The sequence below is a fragment of the Stegostoma tigrinum genome, chromosome 14 (assembly GCF_030684315.1).
Source record: "Stegostoma tigrinum isolate sSteTig4 chromosome 14, sSteTig4.hap1, whole genome shotgun sequence".
NCBI lineage: Eukaryota > Metazoa > Chordata > Chondrichthyes > Orectolobiformes > Stegostomatidae > Stegostoma > Stegostoma tigrinum.
Genome location: NC_081367.1, coordinates 11153795 through 11175227, shown reverse-complemented (window position 1 = coordinate 11175227; position 21433 = coordinate 11153795). Strand labels below are relative to the sequence as shown.

General features: G+C 42.9%; 1 protein-coding gene across 1 annotated transcript in view; it reads right to left on the bottom strand.

Annotated features, from left to right (window-relative positions):
- Positions 1–21186, bottom strand: part of LOC125457911 (G-protein coupled receptor 55-like) — a 32067-nt gene extending 10881 nt beyond the window's left edge. Inside the window, exon 1 of the mRNA XM_048542696.1 lies at positions 21017–21186. The gene's annotated coding sequence lies outside the window, so the exon portion shown is untranslated. The remainder of the gene's footprint in view (positions 1–21016) is intronic.
- Positions 21187–21433: the final 247 nt, after the last annotated feature.

Sequence of the window (21433 nt, the reverse complement as noted above, 5' to 3'; positions counted from 1 at the left end):
ATTGTTGTGAAACTTAAAAGGGGTCAGAAAAGATTTACAAGGATGTTGCTGGGTTTGGAGGGTTTGAGCTACAAGGAGAGGCTGAATAGGCTGGGGCTATTTTCCCTGGAGCGTCAGAGGCTGAGGGCTGACTTTATAGAAATTTTAAAAATCAGGAGGGGCATGGATAGGGTGAATAGTCAAGGTCTTTTCCCCAGGGAGTTCAAAACTAGAGGTCATAGGTTTAAGGTGAGAGGGGAAGGATTTAAAAGGGACCTAAGGGGCAACTTTTTCATGTAGGTGTGGTCCGCTTGTGGATAAAGCTGCCAGAGAAGATGGTGGAGGCAGGTGCAATTACAACATTGAAAAAGCACCTAGACGGGCACGTGAATGGGAAGGTTTAGAGGGATAAGGATCAAACGCTGGTAAATGGGAGTGGATTAAGTTTGTTTCTGTGTTGTACGTCTCTTTGACTCTATGCCTATTGAATTGTTAGCAAAAATCCCCACTTCTAACCATATAATGAGAGAAAAGCTATTGGCGCAGCAGTTGAAAGCGGTTGGACTCAGGACAATACACTAACATTCTAGCGCTGAGATGGTTGACTTCCGAGAACTATAAACATCATTCTTTGTTCAGATTGTAGTATGGCTTCAGCCACCAAATGATGTTTTCCATTGATTCCTGTTGATTCCAGTTTTACTTCCCCATGATTACACTCGATCAAATGTTGTCTTGATGACATGGGTACCTTTAGCTCTTTTGGTCCCACAAGAACCAAGGCTGTAACAAGAAGATAACTCTGAAGAACTAAACTGCATTTATTTCAATGCAAGAGGTCTTACAAGGGAGGCTGACGATGTCAGGACACATATCGGAATGTGGGTTGTCATAGCTATTCCAGAAACTTGGCTGAGGGAAGGACACGGCTGGGTTTTAAATGCTATAAGAATGATAGAAAGGGAGACAAGAAATGTGGGGAACTGGAATTTTTGATTAAGAGAAATATTACTATTGTAATTTCTGAGGTACTGTCCAGTGAAAATGTGTAGGTTGAAATTAGAAATAAGAAAGGGATGATCACACTGATGGGATTGTACTATAGGCTCCCTAATAATCAGAAGGAAATTGAGGAGTAAATATGTAGAGATATCTCAGATCTATAGAAGAAATAATAGGGTTGTAAATAGTAGGGGGATTTTAATTTTCCAAACATTGACTTTCTATTAAACTTTAGATGGTGAGGAATTTGTTAAATGTGTTGGAGGAATTTTTTTATCAATATGTAAATGTTCCTCCTAGGGACAGAGCAAAACTTGATCTTCTCTTGTAATTCAAGGCAGGGCAAGTGACTGAGGTGTTAGTACGGGAACACTTTGAAACTAGCGATCATAATTCTAGTTTTAAAATAGTTATGGAAAAAAGATAAACCTTCCATAAAAGTAAAAGTTCTTGATTGGATTAAGGTGAATTTTGATGGTATGTGACAAGAACTTACAAAAGTTGATTGGAGTAGACTATTCACAGATAAAAGGCAGCTGAAAAGTGGGAGGCTTTCAAAAGTGTGATAACAAGACGTCAGAGGCATTATGTTCCTGTTAGAGTGAAGGGAGAGACTGATAGGATTAGGGAATAATGGATGAATAAAGATACTAAGGTTCTAATCAAGAGTAAAAAAAGATATATGTTAGATACAGACAACTGGCATCAAATTAATCTCTTGAACAGTATAAACAGTTTTAGGGTATTCTTAAGAGGAAAATCAGGAAGACAAAAAGGGGATATGAGATAGCACTGGTAGATAAAGTCAAGAATAATTCAAAGAGATTCTACGAGTACATTTAGAACCAAAGAGCAACTGGAGAGAGTAGGGCCCCTTAAACATCAACGAGATCATCTTTGTGTTGACCTTTAGGAGATGGGAGAGACATTAAATGACTATGTCACATCAGTTTTTACTGTCGAGAAAGAAAGGGAGGCTAGAGAACCAGAGAATTAAATATTGACGTTTTGAAAAAAGTTCACATTTCAGAAGAGGAACTGCTAGAGGTCTTAGAAAACATAAAGGTGGCTAATTTTCTGGGATCTCATCAAATGTATCCAGGACATTTTGGGAAGTTAGGGAGAAAATTGCAGGTCCCTAGCAGAAATATTTTTACCATCTGTAATTGCGGGTGAGATACCAGAGGACGGGAGGGTGGCTAATGTTGTGCCTTTATTTAAGAAAGGATGTTACAGAGAAGCCTGGGAACTATAGACCTGTCCGTTTGACGTTGGTGGTGGGCAGGTTTTCGAGGTGATTCTGAAAGATAGGATTAGAGAGGCAAGAATTAATTAGGGATAGTCAGCAGAGTTTTGCACAAGTAAATCGTGTTTCAGGGTTTTTGCTTTTTGAAGAAGTGATTAAAAGAAATTGATGAGGGCAGAACCATAGATGTTGTTTATTTGGACTTTAATAAAGCCTTTGACAAGTTCCTGCATGGTAGATTAATTAGTAAAGCTCAATCACATGGGATTTAGAGTGATTGTGTCAATTGGATACAAATTGGCTTGAAGGTAGGAGACAGAGGGTGATGGTGGAGGGTTGTTTTTTGGACTGGAGGCCTGTGACCAGTGGTTTTCTGCAGCGACCAGCATCGGGTGCACAATTGTTTATCATTTCTATAAACAATTTGGATGAGAATATAGGAGGCATTTTGGGAGTAAGTTTGTGGGTTACACATAAATTAGTAGTACGGTAGACAATAAAGAAGGTTATCTAAGATTACAAAGAAATTTTAATCAATTGGGTCAATGGGCTGAAGAGATGCACATGAAGTTCCGTTTAGATAAATGCAAGACATTGCATTTTGGTAAAACAAAGGCGTGACTTATACAGCTAATGGTCTGACCCTGAGTAGTGTCATAAAACAGAGAGACCTAGGTGTTCAGATACATAATTTGTTGTAATTTGCACCACATGTAGACATGGTGGTTGAGAAGGTGTCGAGCACTCTTGCTTTTTTTGCTCAGACCTTTAAGTATGGGAGATGTTGAGGTTGTACAGGGCATTGGTGAGGCCTCTTCTGGAACACTGAGTGTAGTAATGGTCACCCTGTTATAGCAAGGATAGTATTAAATTGGCCAGGGTTCAGAAAACATTTACCAGGATGTTGCCAGGACTGAAGAGTTTAAGTGATAAAAATAGGCTGGATCAGCTGGTATTTTTTTCACTAGAGTGTAGGAGGTTGTGAAGTGACCTTACAGAGAATTATAAAATCATGAGGTGCATAAATAAGATGAATAGCAAGAGCATTTTCCCGGGAGTGGAAGAATATAAAACTAGGTGACATATTCTGAGGTGAGAGAAAAAAAATTTAAAAAGCACATGAGGGGCAGCTTTTTCTCACACAAAGTGGTCAGTGTGTGCAATGAGTAGTAGGAACTGCTGATGCTGGAGAATCTGAGATAAGAAGGTGTAGAGCTGGATGAACACAGCAGGCCAAACAGCATCATAAGAACAGGAAAGCTTGACGTTTTGGGCCTGGACACTTCTTAAGAAACATCTAAGACCCTTCTAAATGTCAAGCTTTCCTGCTCCTATGATGCTGCTTTGCCTACTGTGTTCATCCATGTCTATACCTTGTTAGAACATAGAACATAGAACATAGAACAGTACAGCACAGAACAGGCCCTTCAGCCCACGATGTTGTGCCGTCCATTGATCCTCATGTATGCACCTTCAAATTTCTGTGACCATATGCATGTCCAGCAGTCTCTTAAATGACACCAATGACCTTGCTTCCACAACTGCTGCTGGCAACGCATTTCATGCTCTCACAACTCTCTGTGTAACGAACCCGCCTCTGACATCCCCTCTATACTTTCCTCCAACCAGCTTAAAACTATGACCCCTCGTGTTAACCTTTTCTGCCCTGGGAAATAGTCTCTGACTATCAACTCTATCTATGCCTCTCATTATCTTGTATACTTCAATTAGGTCCCCTCTCCTCCTCCTTTTCTCCAATGAAAAGAGACCGAGCTCAGTCAACCTCTCTTCATAAGATAAGCCCTCCAGTCCAGGCTGCATCCTGGTAAACCTCCTCTGAACCCTCTCCAAAGCATCCACATCTTTCCTATAATGGGGCGACCAGAACTAGACGCAGTATTCCAAGTGCGGTCTAACCAAAGTTTTATAGAGCTGCAACAAAGATCTCACGACTCTTAAACTCAATCCCCCTGCTAATGAAAGCCAAAACACCATATGCTTTCTTAACAACCCTGTCCACTTGGGTGGCCATTTTAAGGGATCTATGTATCTGCACACCAAGATCCCTCTCTTCCTCCACACTGCCAAGAATCCTATCCTTAATCCTGTACTCAGCTTTCAAATTCGACCTTCCAAAATGCATCACCTCACATTTATCCAGGTTGAACTCCATCTGCCACCTCTCAGCCCATCTCTGCATCCTGTCAATGTCCCGCTGCAGCCTACAACAGCCCTATATACTGTCAACGACACCTCCAACCTTTGTGTCGTCTGCAAACTTGCTGACCCATCCTTCAATCCCCTCATCCAAGTCATTAATAAAAATTACAAACAGCAGAGGCCCAAGGACAGAGCCCTGTAGAACACCACTCACCACTGACTTCCAGGCAGAATATTTTCCTTCTACTACCACTCGCTGTCTTCTGTTGGCCAGCCAATTCTGTATCCAAGCAGCTAAGGTTTGTTAGCTGAATTTAAATTCCACCAGCTGCCTCAGAAGGATTTGAACCCCTGTCCCCAAAGCATTAGCTTGGCTCTTTGGGTTACTATAATTATTTGGATAAATATAAAAATGCAGGTGCTGAGGGTCTGAAAGGAGGACAGACGTTCCTGGCGAAACACAGCAGGTCCAGCAGCATTTGTGGAGAGAGAAAACAGAGTTAACAATCCGAGTCCAGTCACCCTTCTTCAGTGACATTACTACAACTCTATCATCTCCCCCACCATGCTCAATGCTAAAGCAAAACACTCCTAAACTTTACATTCCATTCCCTTTGCAATAAATGTTAACATTCCACTGCCCTTCCTGATTACTTGCTGTACTTGCATACCAACATTTTGCGATTAAAACTGCTTTTGTGTTGCAGCAACCCTGTTTCTGGGTTCTACCTCAAACCCGTCAGCCTCAGAGTGGGGGGGGCCATAACAATGCAGACCGTAAAACCCGCACACTGTGTGAAAGAAATCTAATTCATCCTGTACACTTCAAAACATTCCCTTCATTTCCAAACATTGCTGCTTTTCTCTCTGGGCTGGCCAAAACAGAAGAAGAGCTATTTGTGATGCACATACCCAGTCACCCAGATCCCTCTGTACATGAGAGTTCAGCAATCGCTCTCCACTGCTCTTTATTTTTCCCATCAAAGTTTACATTTAACTCATGCTATATTCCATTTGTCCGCTCACTTAACTTCCCTGTATCCCTTTGAAACCTCTGTATGCCCAGCTTACCATTTCCTTTCCAATAGAACCAGAGAAGTGAAACAGCACAGAGGGGGGGCCTTGGGCTCATCTTGTCCATTTCAACCCAGAGGCCTCTTCTAATCCCATCTTCCTGCACAGAGTACATAGCCCTGCAGCTTACAGCACTTAGGGAGTCAATTCCAGGCACTCACCGTCCACGGGAGAAAATAGATTGTCCTCACGTCCTCTCTAAAGCTCTGTGACTCAGCTTGAATCTACGATCCCTGCTTTTTGAACCGTTATTCAGGGTTTGGAAGGGTATGGGTCAAACCCACTTACGTGGGACTAGTTTATTTTGGAAACATGGTCAGCGTGGAATAGTTGGACCAAAGGGTCTATTTCGATACTCTATGACTCTATGATTCTATCTGGATCCTGGCAAAACCAAATCTTAGCACTGGTATGCAGGTTATTGGTGAGGAAACAGTGTTTGGTAGCAATGTTGAAAACAGTGCAGGAGCAGTATGTCAATTTTCTGATGATTGAAAGTAAACGGATGGGAGGGCTGCATTGCATTGGTCCTTCCTTTTATGAATAGATGTATCTGGGCAACATTTTTGGATACACAACAGTTTTGTAGCTGTCTTGGAACAGCTTGGCGAAAGATGTAACTAGCTCTAGAGCACAATCTTCACCTCTACAGCCTTGCTGTATCAAGGGTGATCAGCTATTTTTGAGATAATGAAAAGAGAAATAGGGGAAGGAATAGACTGTGCAGTTCCTCAAACCTCTCTATATGGTTATGAATGAGCCTTCAATCTCAAACCCACTTTGGTGCCTAATCCACAGATCTTTTCACTTCATTAGAGGGCAAACATCAGCTGCTCTTGGCCTTGAATGCACTCAGTGAGTATTCATAGCCCTCTGGCATAGAGAATTCATAATTATCTGAGTAAACATGTCCCTCGTCATTTCAGTCCTTGATGAGTAGTCTTTTATTCTCAGAAAATGGTTTGCAGTTTCGGGCTCTTGAGCCAAGTAGAATAGCCTCTCAGAATTCTGTTCATTTCACTCTTCATTCTTCTAAACTCCAAGAAGTACAGAATCATTCCTATTGTGCTATCTCCCTCTCTCTCTCTCTCCCTCTCTCCCCACTTTACCCCTGGCCCCAATCCAGGGAATTAATCCATTTGGGACTACTGACTGAAGATGACGGTAAATGTTTCCACCCAGCCTTTTGAACTCAACTGCGGGGCTTTGCCATCATTGAAGATGCAGACATTCAGGGAGCCTCGGCCCTCCCAAGCCCTGTTTAATCAAACGCTGTGAAATATGATAGAATTACAGATATTTGAAGTGACCGGTTGCCCATGGGATGATTTAGATTTGTCTACAATATGCTGCTTTCACTTTGACAACATGCATGAAGTACCTTGTTGCCAAGTTAACTCCTAAATATGTGATATACCTGATATGGTTCTTGGCATTCTGTTCCATACATCTCCCCGAACATAGATTGGTATCCTACCTTGGCAGAAATGGTGGACTGAGAAAACAGGTTGTAGTGGATATAATTCCATTTTTGATGACCCTCAGCATCTCACAGATGCCCAATTATAAGCTGCTAGATCAGTCCTGAACCCAGCCTATTTAATGTGTGTGGTTGCCCTCATTTAATGTACGTGTTTCTTTTTTAAATCTTGCATTTCTATAGCGCTTTACAGGAGTATTGGACGCCGTGGAGGAATTCTCTGCCAAGCAATTACTTTTGTGGCAGAGTCAGTGAGGACACAGGTCTGTTTCCATGCTGTATGACTCCATGACTATGAATAACAAAGTGATACGTGTCAGGTAATCTGGTTAACATTAGTATTAATCAACAGGTAAGTATTAGCCAAGATATAAGAGCATAAGACATAGGAGTGGGAGTAAGGCCATTTGGCCCATCAAATCCATGCCGCCATTTAAATCATGGCTGATGGGCATTTCAACTCCACTTCCCTGCACTCTCCCCATAGCCCTTGATTCCTTCTGAGATCAAGAATTTGTCGATCTCTGCCTTGAAGGCATATAACGTCCCGGCCTCCACTGCGCTCCATGGCAATGAATTCCACAAGCCCACCACACTCTGGCTGAAGAAATGTCGTCTCATTTCAATTTTAAATTTACCCCCTCTAATTTTAAGGCTGTGCCCACGAGTCCTAGTTTCCCCGCCTAATGGAAACAACTTCCTAGCGTCCACCCTTTCTAAGCCATACATTATCTTGTAAGTTTCTATTAGATCTCCCCTCAACCGTCTAAACTCTAATGAGTACAATCCCAGGATCCTTAGCCGTTCATCATACGTTAAACCTACCATTCCAGGGATCATCCGTGTGAATCTCTGCTGGACATGCTCCAGGGCCAGTATGTCCTTCCTGAGGTGTGGGGCCCAAAATTGGACACAGTATTCTAAATGGGGCCTAACTAGAGCTTATATTAGGGGAACTCCCTGCTCTTCTACAAAATGCAACATGAAATCTTTTATATTCACAGAAGAGAGCCGATATGGAGCATTAGCTTCAAACATCACTCACAAGACAACACATGCGACAGTACAGCACTGGAGCTGCTCTCTCAATGTCAGTATCATAGCGCCTGAGTTCCTAAGCAAGAGTGGCGGCGTGGCGCTCCCCCTGGTGTCACCAGTCATAAGGGTCCTGATGTTCCGGGTTCCGAACTTTATCCTGAGCGTATGGAAGGATCCCGTGTGAGAGTTCTTTCTTAACGTGGGGAAACTATTGCACACTGTTTGCCCACACTGGCTCAGCAGCCTTGGTCCAGTGGGGGTGGGGTGAGCTCCAAGATAACGAGAGACCAGGCACTGCTGTTTGACCTTAGAGCGCCCATGGTGGAGCGCAAACAGTCCGGTGCCTCCCGCTGAGTTAGTGCGAGGTCCAGGGTGAGAAGAGTGGGAGGAAGGGTAAAGGATTGCAACGACATTGTGGCTGCCAGCATTGTGCTTATTGGCTTTGCCTCTCCAGAAACAGGCGTAAGTAACCACCTTGCTCTCTCAGCTGTCCTCCCCCGCCATCCACCAGGTTTCAAGATCAGTGCGACACAATCCGCTTCAGCAATGTTTGTTGAGAAATGACTACTGATGAGGTCATTGGGTGGAACTGCCCTGTCCTTTGTCGAAAAATACTGATGAATCATTATCATTCACTTGAAGGACAGCCAAGCCATTAGCCTGAAGACCAGTACTATCGACCGTGCACCATTCTCTAATTATGAACGCTCCCCCTAAGTGTGCTTCCGTCAGCCTGAGGACCACCTAATTTTTTTATCAGTAGGCCTGCTTGCATTTTGAATTCTCTGCACTTCCACAACGTGAGCGACCTGTTTATTTCAATGTACAGTAAATCCAGTTTGTCGTGGCTAACTTCGCGCATGTTCCTCAGGAACAACAATGCCTAATCCTGCATGGCACGTCTGACTGAGAAGTGAGATTCCTCACAGAGTCAACACTGACAAGCTTTTGTGTTTAATTCTTGCCTCTGCAGTGCGTAAGGACAGCAAAACTGTCTCTAGGTTCGAGTATCTGGCGTGCTCACTGTCTGCTGATGCTCTGTCACTTGGAAGCTGCTGGAAGCTGATTGTGGAATCTGTTAGCCAGCATGACCTGAGGCTGTTGAATAAGGCTGGAGGTGGAGGGGAAAGCTTTGGGAAGCAGACAAAGCACACAGGGAACTATCAAAATATTGTGATCCTTGCTGATTGATTAAAGCTCACAATTCCATATGTAGAACATTCTTAGTTTCAGCCTTGGCATATTAGAGAATGGAAGTAGAAATAAATATTCAAAATGCTTAACTTACTTCCAACATCTGTTCATGGTGTATTCTTTGCTACTGGGACCACACTGTTCCCTGCCACAACCCTCCCCCACCACCCCACTATTCCCCACCACAACACCCACCACATCCCACCCCCTTCCCCAATATAGTGTGCCCTTTCGCTATCTGACACTCTCATGCTCTGGCAAACACACTTGACAAATTTATCCACAACTTTCAATGTGTCAAAACAACAGGAAGCCAAACACTGGGTGTTTAAAGGGAAGGATTTCTGCATTTGAATTTGTATTTGAGTTTCTGATGATAGTTCTTGTAGCCACGCTGCAGATTTTACAGTAAATCAATGTGAAGTAACGATCTCAGTCTTTAACAACTTTATTATCATAGTTGCTGAGTGATTTTGAAGCTTTCATTATTATTCAATGGTGTGCAGATACTGCACATTTTAGAACTATTCTGATTTGTTACTCGATCTAAAAGGGAAGTGGTTAAAAACAGCACGCAAAAGTCCTCCTGCAAGATATTTGCTAAACCACCAGATGTCCTGTGCAATGCATTTGTTGTTTTAGATATTTCCAATACTTGCTGAATGAGTTTAACTTAGGGAGCAAACACTGTTCTCCCAGGAAATCAGTTCATAAACAGCTGTGCCTTCAAGGATCTCAATAAACAGGGCCTCACGGCAAGCTTGGTTGAAAATAGGGAGGCGGTAGGGTTGGTCTTAAAGAGGGGAAGTTTGAGAGAAGATTTAATAGAGCTCTTGATTATCAACAATTTGGACCGAGTGGACTGAGAGGAACATTTCCCATTGGTGAGGTGGCAAGAGGTAGAGTGCACCAAAGTGATTGATCACAGAATGAAACATGACAATGAGGAAAAAGGCTTTTTACGTAGCATGTAGGTAGAATCTGGAATATAGTGCGTGAGAGTGTGGTGAAGGCAGATTCAGTTTTGTGGCTTTCAATGAAGAATGGCGTAATTATTTTAAGAGTAGAAATGCTGTAGGGCTGCAGAAAAAAGAGTCAGCAGATTGAAACAGAGTTGGTCTCTCAGAGGACCAGTACAAACACAATGGGTTGAACAGCCAGTGTCTGTGCTGGGACCATTCTATGATTATTTCTGTGAAATGGGACATTAGATAAAGCATTCTGAAATGGGAGGCACAATGCTTTAAGGGCTGGAAGTGCAGGCAATGCCAGAAAGTTAGTTAAGATTGCAGGATCTGAACTCAGAAAAAGTCAAGGGAATGGAAGAGAGCCTAATGGATGGCTGTATTTGTGCTTCATTTTGAGTTTGCACTAGTATTTCTCATTCATAAAGGGATGGAAGGTACTGATTATGTTGCCAGACTAATAATCCTAACGTGTGGACTAATGACTTGGATCACAAGTTCACAGCAACTGGAGACTTTGAATTTAGTTACTTGAATATATCTTGCATAAAACACTGGTTTGAGTAACTTATGATTGTCCAAAAAAAATCCTGTTTTCCGCTGTGATTTAGGTCAGGAGATCTGCTTTCCTGCAAAAAACTTGCTCCTCATGTCTTTTTCAAATCTCCTTCCTCTCAATTTAAAAATATACCCCCTAGTCTTGTAATCTACCATGCTAGGCAAAAGATAACTGCCATTAACTCTATCTATACCCCTCATTGTTTTATAAGGTCACCTCTCAACTTCCTATACTTCAGTGAGAAAAGTCTCAGCCTATCCAGCCTTTCTTAATAACTCAAACCTTCTATACTTGGCAACATCCTGGTAAATCTCTTCTAAGTCTTCTCCAGCTTGATAATATCTTTCCTATAACTGGGTTGGCCCATATCTGATGCCAATATTGATGGGGGTGGCTTATGAATGGCCATGGAGTGAGCCATGAGATGGGGTTTAGTGCCCAATGTCCAATATGGATGCCATTCTGAGAAAGCAGCAAGCTAGATTTGTCAAATACTTGCTTGGATTTCCATATTGAGATTTCTAGCTTATTTGGTAAGAATCATAGCATCCCTACCCAAGGCCCCATCCCACTGCTGGCCCAGGATGGAATGATATTCATATTGTCTTGAATTAAGGAAGTTACTGTTTCACCAAATGGCATATCTTAACAGTTGTCTCGCTAAGTACAGTAAATCTGTTGCAGCTGAGGGTTGGAAGCTTTGTTAAAAAATCCAATCACCTTTCACTGCTCGCTTGCTGTAGGAGGTTTGGAGAAGGCTTTTGACTTTCTAGGAGATTGTGAAAGTGTCACCAACATTCTGAGCACTTCACAGAGACAGAGTGAGAGAGCTTAATCATTGACATCATGCTAAAGAGCTCCCTGTTGGTCAGGACGAGGTTGGGAAGCCAGCTGCTGCAGGAGGGTGAGGTGGGTTCCTTCTCTTCTCTGAATACTGGACATCCCAGCCCTCCTCTGCACCTTCTGCACCAGGACCGTCAGTACTGCAACACAGAACGTCTCCCTTGCTTCCTGAACTCCACACCCCTCAACTGCATGAGCTTTTGTATGCCACTCCACACCTTCAGTAGAAGTGACTGAGGAGCCCGCATATATTGCCCCATGAGAATTGCCCCTAATTGGTGCTTGGCAGCTGAATCTGCAGATCTCTCTTGTTTTGCACCTCTCAGCAAATTCACGTATGGAGATCGGCAATTAAGGCCAAAGTTGCCCGCTGAAGCTAGACTTTCAAACCAGCAGAATCCAAATAATGTGGATGCTGGAAATCTGAAAAAAAAACTTAAAAATGCTGGAAATCCTCCACGGTTCCAAAACAAGGTAACAGACTTTGCAGCATTAATTTTTTTCTCTCTCCACAAATACCAAGAAATTTCCAATATTTTCTACTTTTATTTCCTGAAACTGAGCCAGTGACTTATCTACCCAGATTTCTGGGAGTCGGTGTGGTAGGAGGAGGGGGGGGCACAGTTCACATTGTCGCATTGGCCGCATCTGAATGATATGGGGACATGGGTTCCAATTCTGCCACACCAGCTGGTGGAATTTAATTTAATTCACAAGATACGGCTGCAATATTGAGCTAATCCCAGTAACGCTGAAAGCATTATTGATGGCTTTGTTATTTTTTTAATGAAGAAGCCATGGTGCCATTCAGGGAAGGAAATCCGTCATCATTACCTGGTCTCGTGTGTCTCCAAAGTTATAGCAATGTGGTGGACTGTTAACTGCCCTCTGAAAACTGCTTCAGCTATTAGATAGACTGAATGGATCAGGAAGCTAGTTCTCTACCACGTTCTCTGGGACAATGAAGAATGGACAATGGCCAGCAATACCCACATCCTATGTAATAGGATTTTTTTTAAAAAAACTAGGGAATATGGGAAGATTGAGTCTTCTGGTCTGGTCTGCACACAGCACATGAAGCATATCAACATTGCTCCCCATTCAAATGCTACAGATCCTTTCCTCTTAATGGCGGGCTGCCTCTTAAAGACAATGTGGAGAAAAGGTTTGTCACAATGGAAAATACCATAAAATGAAGCCAGGCCATAAAGAAGAATCCAGATTGACTGATGAGTTGCAGAAAGCTTTACCTGTGGTCTTAGGTAGAGGGAGAGATATCAAGACTGGTACCTGGGCTCTTCTAGAGGGGAGTGGGAACAGAAAGTGTCCAGAAGGGTCAACTCTGTTGAGTCTGGCCCCGAGAAACTGAACCATAAGGTGTCACGTGACTGGGCATGGGTGGTAGCCTCAGTGAATTCATGGCCTCTCCTAACCACTACAGTGACAGCCTTCTCAATGCACCAGGCACTCATCATTCACCCAGCAACACTCCCTGATCTAATTAACCCCAGGTACTCCATCTCACCCTCTCACACTAAGGCCACCCTCATCCAATTCTCATTCTCTCCACATACCTCCAGCTATTCAGCTACGGCAGGCACATTTTTGTTGAAGCAGATGTCCTGAACTTTATAAATAAAACTAACTGTTTATACTGTTAGACCATTGAAGACTTAAAGACAGTGTTGGCACTATGTGTACTGACAAGGTGAGAGGAGAAAGACTTAAAAGTGACTGGTGCTTCATGTGTGGAATGAACTGCCAGAGGAAGTGGTAGATGCAGATGCAAGTACAGTGTTTAAAAGACATTTGGATAGGTACATGAATACGAAAGGTTCAGGAAGATATGGGCCAAACACAAGCAAGTGGGGTTAGTTTAGGTTGGGAAACTTGGTTGGCATGGACAAGTTGGACCGAAGGGTCTGTTTCTGTGGTGTCTGACTCTATGGCTCTATGATGTTACGTTACCTGACTATGACACTACGAGAGCAGACTGCAATGACTACAGGCTGTACAGTGCTATGTCCATTGAAGGAGACATGGGGATGTTTATGTGGATGGCACGGTGGCTCAGCAGTTAGGGCCACTGCCTCACAGTGCCAGGGGCCTGGTTTCAATTCCACCCTTAGGTGACTCTCTGTATGGAGTTTACACATCCTCTCTGTGTTTGCATGAGTTCCCTCCAGGTCCTCTGGTTTCCTCCCACGTCCAAAAATGAACAGGTTGGGTAGTTTGGCCATGCTAAATTGCCTGTAATATCCAAGGGTGTGTAAGTCAGGTGGTTTAGCCATTGGAAATGCAGGGTTATGGGGGGTGGTCTGGGTGGGATGCTCTTTGGAGTGGTGGTGTGGACTTACTGGGCTGATTGGTCTGTTTCTGCACTGTAGGGATTCTATGTTGAGATGTTATCTAACTTTATTAAAGCTACACTGCCTTTCTGGGATCTACACAACAATGCAATATCACCCAGTTCCCTTTAAAAAATAGGTACAGGGATACACATAGATACATCGCCTCTACAAGTTAAGATAAACTATTGGCAGATGTATGACATGACCAGTTATCATGACTCAGCTGTATAGCTTCACCCTGTGGTGTGCTGTCGTTGTGGATGGATGTGAATCATTGTCATAGACACACAGTTGTCAACTTGTACGATACTTTCAGTATCCAAGTTGCCATCCCACGTAAAGAGGTTTGATCTTATACAGTTCAGGTATGTCTCCGTTTCTTTTTAGGATTTAAACATTGTTTATCTCAACATCATATGAGGTCTTGGACATAATGATGTTGTAACTTTCCAGAAACCATGATTTCACCGAAAAATCTTGAAGTCTTATGCTTTGCCTAGTTCAAATTGAGATAGCTGTCTGCATGCTGTCGTAACTTTTTCTCCTGTCCTTAAAACCATGCAACACATGTGTGCAGTTGAACAGTGAGAGTATAGGAGGGAAAAATTTTATGGATCTGTCTTCCAAATATGAGAGCTGCCAGTGGAGGTGAATTTGAGGAGAGGCACATAGATTTAATTCATCTATCCAATAATTTTGGCACTTCACACTTAACTATCATGGATTTTGCCATACGAGTAGTACATTCGGTGAGACTGTTAGGCTGAGGATAATGAGGCAATGAAACAATGTTCTGGAAATCCCATTTCCTGTATATGTCTGGGAAGGGTGCACTAGTGCACTGTGAAACATAACTTGCTGAGGAACAACAATACACTGAATATTTATTGTGTCAGTGACTGTTGTGCCAGAGGCACTTTTTTTTGTACAACGAGGTATTTGGTGAGATAGTCAGCCACCAGTATGCTAATGTGTTTTTGGACACAGAAAATATCAGTTCTCATCTTGCACCACAGCTCTGAAGGAATCATATGCAGAATAAGAGATCCTCTCCTGTTGAGGTTGATGGTGGTGAAGTTGACATGTTCCACACGATGTTTTGATGCTGGGTGAATAGATAGATTTACATTGTCAATCTCTTGTTTTTCTGCACCCATATTGTCAAGCGTATGCCAGTGTAAAACCTGTAGTTTATTTGCTTTTGAAAATTACATTCCTGGACAGTTTGCCTCTAAATAAGTAGGAAGAACCTACTAGCTTGCTGAATGTATTCAGGCTATCCATTGATGATGATCTTTGTGAGCTTTTCCATTTGGAGATCATCAGCTGCAATTTGCTGAATCTGCTCTGCTTGTTTATAACCAAAGTGAATGAGAACAGCTTAAATTCAATGATATTTACTTGCAAGTCTATAGGAATTTGGAAATTGGTTAAGAGTTTCAGAAATACTCATCTATGAGCCTAGCCTTAATTTGTTTTAGAATGGTGTTTTTGGCTATACTTCACCATAGGAATTTTTTAATTCACTTGAGAAACATGGGTGTCACTGGTTAGGCCAGCATTCATTGCCCATTTCTTGGTTGCCCATGAGAAGGGGGCTTTGCTAGATTAGAGCTCTTCTGGTTGTTTTGCAAAACTGTTGTTTATTGAATCAAACACAGTGATACCTTGATACAGAGAGCTCACAAGCATTTCTCCTCATTTGGGTTTACTGTGCTGTAGTATGCATCGCAACATAATAGCCTTGATTGTTAGTTCATCGCTAAACTCAGGCAGGTGGTGAGTGATGGTTGGAAAAAGAACTCTTGACAACTGCCACTGCTTCTATCACTTTTTTAGTATCCACTAGGTACCACAAGCTTTCAATGCCCTCTTATTGCTACCAAGGTGTCACTTCTTGGGCCATACACCTCTACCAAGTCACATGGGGTCCAGGGTGTGCTAGATAGATGGATAAAAAACTGGCTAGGCAACAGGAGACAGAGAGTAGTAGTAGAAGGGAGTTTCTCAAATTGGAGACCTGTGACCAGTGGCGTTCCATAGGGATCTGTGCTGGGACCACTGTTGTTTGTGATATATGTAAATGATTTGGAGGAAGGTGTAGGTGGTCTGATCAGCAAGTTTGTAGATGACACTAAGATTGGCAGAGTAGCTGATAGTGAAGGGGACTGTCAGAAATTACAGCAGAATATAGATAGACTGGAGAGTTCGGCAGGTAAATGGCAGATGGAGTTCAATCCGGACAAATGCGAAGTGATGCATTTTGGAAGATCAAATTCACGGGAGAACTATACTGTAAATGGAAAAGTCCTAGGGAAAATTGATGAACAGAGAGAGCTGGGTGTTCAGGTCCATTGTTCCCTGAAGGTGACAACACAGGTCAATAGGGTGGTCAAGAAGGCATATGGCATGCTTTCCTTCATTGGGCAGGGTATTGAGTACAGAGTTGGCAGGTCATGTTGCAGTGGTATAGGACTTTGGTTCGGCCACATTTGGAGTACTGTGTACAGTTCTGGTCGCCACATTACCAAAAGGATGTGGATGCTTTGGAGAGGGTGCAGAGGAGGTTCACCAGGATGTTGCCTAGTATGGATGGTGCTAGCTATGAAGAGAGGTTGAGTAGATTAGGATTATTTTCATTAGAAAGATGGAGATTGAGGGGGGTCCTGATTGAGCTCTACAAAATCATGAGGGGTATAGACAGGGTGGATAGCAAGAAGCTTTTTCCCAGAGTGGCGCGCTCAATTACTAAGGGTCATGAGTTCAAAGTGAGAGGAGGAAAATTTAAGGGAGATATGCGTGGAAACTTCTTTACACAGAGGGTGGTGGGTGCCTGGAACACGTTGCCAGTGGAGGTGGTAGACGCAGACACGTTAACGTCTTTTAAGATATATTTGGACAGGTACATGGATGGGCAGGGAGCAAATGGACACAGACCCTAAGAAAATAGATGACAGGTTAGACAGAGGATCTCGATTGGCGCAGGCTTGGAGGGCCGAAGGGCCTGTTCCTGTGCTGTAATTTTCTTTGTTCTTTTCTTTGTTCTTACCAGTGTGGTAAGGTCTGTAAACTTCCCTGCATGTTCACCCATGTAGCATTTACCCCGAGGACATGGTTCTTATTGAAACAGGTGTCTTGAACATTATCAACAATGCAAACCATTTACACTTCTAATAGATCTCAAACTTACTCATGGTCTGGGTTCTATCCTCACTGATGTTTTAGCTATATTACCTGACTCTAACATGGCACATAACTGATTGCAGTGATTGAACAGTGATTTATTTACTGAAGACATGGACCTTTACACTAAAAAGTCGCATGTCACAATGTATGGATCTGTCTTCAAAGGTACATTGCCCTAAGATCTATGCAATAATACAATATTTATTCATAGAGCCCAAGTTACTAGCAAAGTGCCTGGAGGTGCTATCTGCGCCACAAGTACCTTTAGCCCTGATAGAAATTGGCCTACCCTTCTTAGCAATGCCTGCCTGCCTGAGGTTTTAGAGTGTGAGGGAATGACAATGAAACTTGAGCTGTGTGGGCTTTTTCTGTGCCAGAAGTTCCAATGAATCTATGTGAAATTGATGTAGTGTAGTGTGTCAGAGTTTGCAGCTGACACTAAGGTGAGTTGTAGAACAATGTGTGCAGAGGACAGTGAAAGTCATCAGACAGGTTAAGTGATTCGGAAAGCCTCTGGCAAATGGAGTACAATGTTGAGCTATTATTTAAGTGTTGAAAAATTGCAGTATGCTGTTGTGTAGAAGGATCTGGGTGTCCTTGTGAATGAATCACAAAGTGTTTGTTTGCAGCTGCAGCAGGTAATTAAGAAGGCAAATAGAATATTGTCCCTCATTGCTGAGGAATGGAGCTTAAAAATGGGGAGATTATGCTGCATCTGTATAGGGTGCTGGTGAGGCCATACCTGGAGTGCTGCATGCAGTGTTTGTCTCCTTACTTGAGAAAGGATGGACTGGCACTGGACGGGGTGCAGAGGAAGTTCAGTCGGTTGGGTCCAGAGTTGAGAGGGTTGGCTTCTGAGGAGCAGTCGAGTGGACTGGGATTATATTCGCAGGAAGTTAGAAGAATTAAGGGGGATCTTAGAGAAAGATATAAAATTATGAAGTGAATAGATAAGATAGAAGCAGGGAGGTTGTTTCCACTGGTGGGTGAAACAAGAACTAAGGGGCATAGCCTCAAAATAAAGGGGAGCAGATTTGCGACAGAGTTGAGGAGAAACTTCTTCACCTAAAGGCTTATGAAGCTGTGAGATCCCCTGCCCAATGAAGCAGCTGTGGCTACCTCGTTGAATATTTTTATGTCAAAAGTAGATAGATCTTTGAACAGTAAAGGAATTACGGGTTATGGTAAGTGAGCTCAGTGTACGAAAAGACCAGCCATGATCTTATTGAATGACGGAGCAGGTTTGATGGGCCAGACAGCCTACTCCTGCTCCTATTTCTTATGTTCTCATGTTCCTGTGAAGCACATTAAACCAGGGAGGCATGAATTTATACGCATCTGCAGCATGATGTCTGGATACCAAAACTCCGGTGCTTTGGAGGGTTTATTAGGGGAATCGTAGAAGAGTGCCTGAATATCAGCAACTTTAATAGCAACCAAATGAGCAAAGATCCAGCTCTTCAAAATGGCCACCTAACAACCCTCACGAATAACCTGACTGAGTTGCTTGGCTAATATATGGGGGGAAAGTAATAATGGAGAGTTGCACAATCTTTTCTTTTAATGACAGGGACCAGCTTCCGGTGGATATTGCAAGGAAATGGAAACAGAAACGACAAAACTCCCTGGGCCTGATCTAGATTCAGGTCTCAGCCTCTCCACCAGATCATTTTGGACTTTGTGATAAGGCAGCACCATTCAGAAAACAAGTGATTTGTTTCTTGATACAAAGGGGTAACAAAAAGGGGAGACACCATGGCTCAGTGGTTAGCACTGCTGCCTCACTGCACCAGGGACCTAGGCTCAGCTCCACTGTTGGGTGACTGTTTGTGTGGAGTTTGCACATTCTCCCCATGTCAACATGGATTTCCTCCACATGCTCGTTTCCTCCCACAGTCCAAAGATGTGCAGGCTAGGCGGATTAGCCATGCTAAATTGCCCATAGTGCCCAGGGATGTATAGATTAGGTGGGTTATAGGGGGATGGGTCTGGGTGGGGTCATTGCGGACTTGTTGGGCCGAAGGGCCTGTTTCCACACTGTAGGGATTCTACAAAATCTATGAAAATGGGCATTAAATTCTGGTTAAATGTTTAACAGCAAAATCACAACCAATCTTGGTACTGGCGTTCAAATAATGGTCACAAATAGATTCTGTGGTACAGTGATAACATTATTTGATTAGTCATTACAAGACCCAGACTAATGCTCTAGGGATATGGGTCGGATCCCATCATGACAGTTGATGAAATTTATAAATCTGCAATATTAAGCCAGTCTTAGTTATGATAACTGTGATGACCATCACTGATATGTTATAAAGATGTGGGATCCAAATATTAATTCAGTAATCATTGATTAGACCTATATATTGTAGAATCCCTACAGTGTGGAAACAGGCCCTTTAACCCGACAAGTCCACACTGAATCTCAAATCATCCCACCCAGACCCGCCCCACTGTAACCCACCTAATCTACACACCCCTGAACACTACGGACAATTTAGCATGGCCATTCCACCTAGCCTGCTCATCTTTGGACTGTGGGAGGAAACCATAGCACCTGGAGGAAATCCACACAGACATGGGGAGAATGTACAAACTCTACACAGATAGTTGCCCAAGGGCGGAATTGAACCTGGGCCCCTGGCACTGTAATGCAGCAGTGCTAACTGCTGAGCAACCGTGCCACCCCATATATATGTTACCATCTGCTGATACCACCAAAGAAGGGGTTTTATTATATATGCATGGTTAATGCAACTTAAATGCACATTCACATGAATTTCTGCAGATTCTAATATGCATGTGAGTTCAAATTTTCAGCAGTGATGCCATTTTGTGTGAATGTTAAGGGTGCAAGCACATGCAAAGATTTGTCATCATACACTGATTTTACCAGAATGTTATATTGACTCTTACAATTTGCAATTGGAAAAAGGAGGATGGAGCATTATCATTTTAAGAGCTGTGTTACTTTAAGAGTTAGATATGCCAATTAAGTCAAGGAGCAGGATGAAACCACATGATTCACTCCATTCTCAGTTCAACAGAAGGAAGATAGAGTGTGGATGTACTCATAGTAATTTGTAACTGCAAGTTGTATTCTGAGTATTAAATAAATAGATTAGTGAGATTTTTGAGGGAATGAACACCATTTACCCATATAGAGAGGTGATGGCCTTGTGGTAATTATCACTAGACCTATTAATCCAGAAACCTCACTAACATCATGGGGACATGGGTTCAAATCACACCACGTCAGATTGTGGAATTTGAATTCAATACAAAAGAATATCTGCGATGAAGAACCTAATGCTGAACATGAAAACATTATTGGGGAAACCCCCACCTGGCTCTTTAATGCCCTTCAAAGAAGGAAAACTGCCATCCACATACGGTCAGACCTACATGTGACGCCAGACCCACAGCAATGCAGTTGACTGTCAACTATCCTCAGCAGTAAGCCTATTATTTGAGACGTAAAGAGCCTTCACCCATTTCAGACAGGAGCCCTAGACTCCCGTTTTATTGTCTGCACCAGTAAAGGTGGATAGCTTTCTTTGCATATTGTAATGACATCTAGGAGGCCATTTAGCACCTGAAAAACACAGAAAGTAGGCAATCAGATCACTAGGCCACCTCTCCTAGACATCATTTGTCCTCCTTCTCCATCAACAATCTTGGTTGCTAACTCCTGACCCAGGAAATGAAAAGCCCTTGGAGACAATGAGGACTGCAGAAGCTGGAAGCTAGAATCAACAAATGTGGAGCTGGGCAAGCACAGCATGTCAGACATCTTCTGAGAGCAGAAAAATCAACATTCCGGGCCAAAGCCCTTTGTCAGGATAGCCTGAAATGCTGACTTCCCTGCTCCTCGGATGCTGTCTGACCTGCTGTGCTTGTCCATCTTAACATTTATTGACAATGAGAAGTCCTTACCTCATTCTGGTTTCTCCTCCTCCTGAAGTTATCTAATCCCTGTTTCTAACTTCACCACATCCTCGCAATTTAACATTGGTTTCGCAGTTGAACAAAAATGCTGAATGCTACGTTGAAAGAGTGCTGCTGAAAGCAGCTTTCAACATTTGAAGCAGAGGGAACTTGCTGGACAAGCAAGGAGTCATGAGCGGGAAAGGAAATGATAGGCACCAGCAATAAAAACAAATTTGCTACGTCAGCTTTAGTGACCAGAGGGCATGTGACAGCCAGAGACAAATGGGAAGAACAGTTAAGGGTGGAACACCTAAACTGGGATGTTGGTTAGATTAGTAATGAGATTAGTTTTAAAGAAACTTAGAATAAAGAAGTGAAAGCAACAAGATTGTCATGATCTGATTACAGAGCACTGGGTTTATA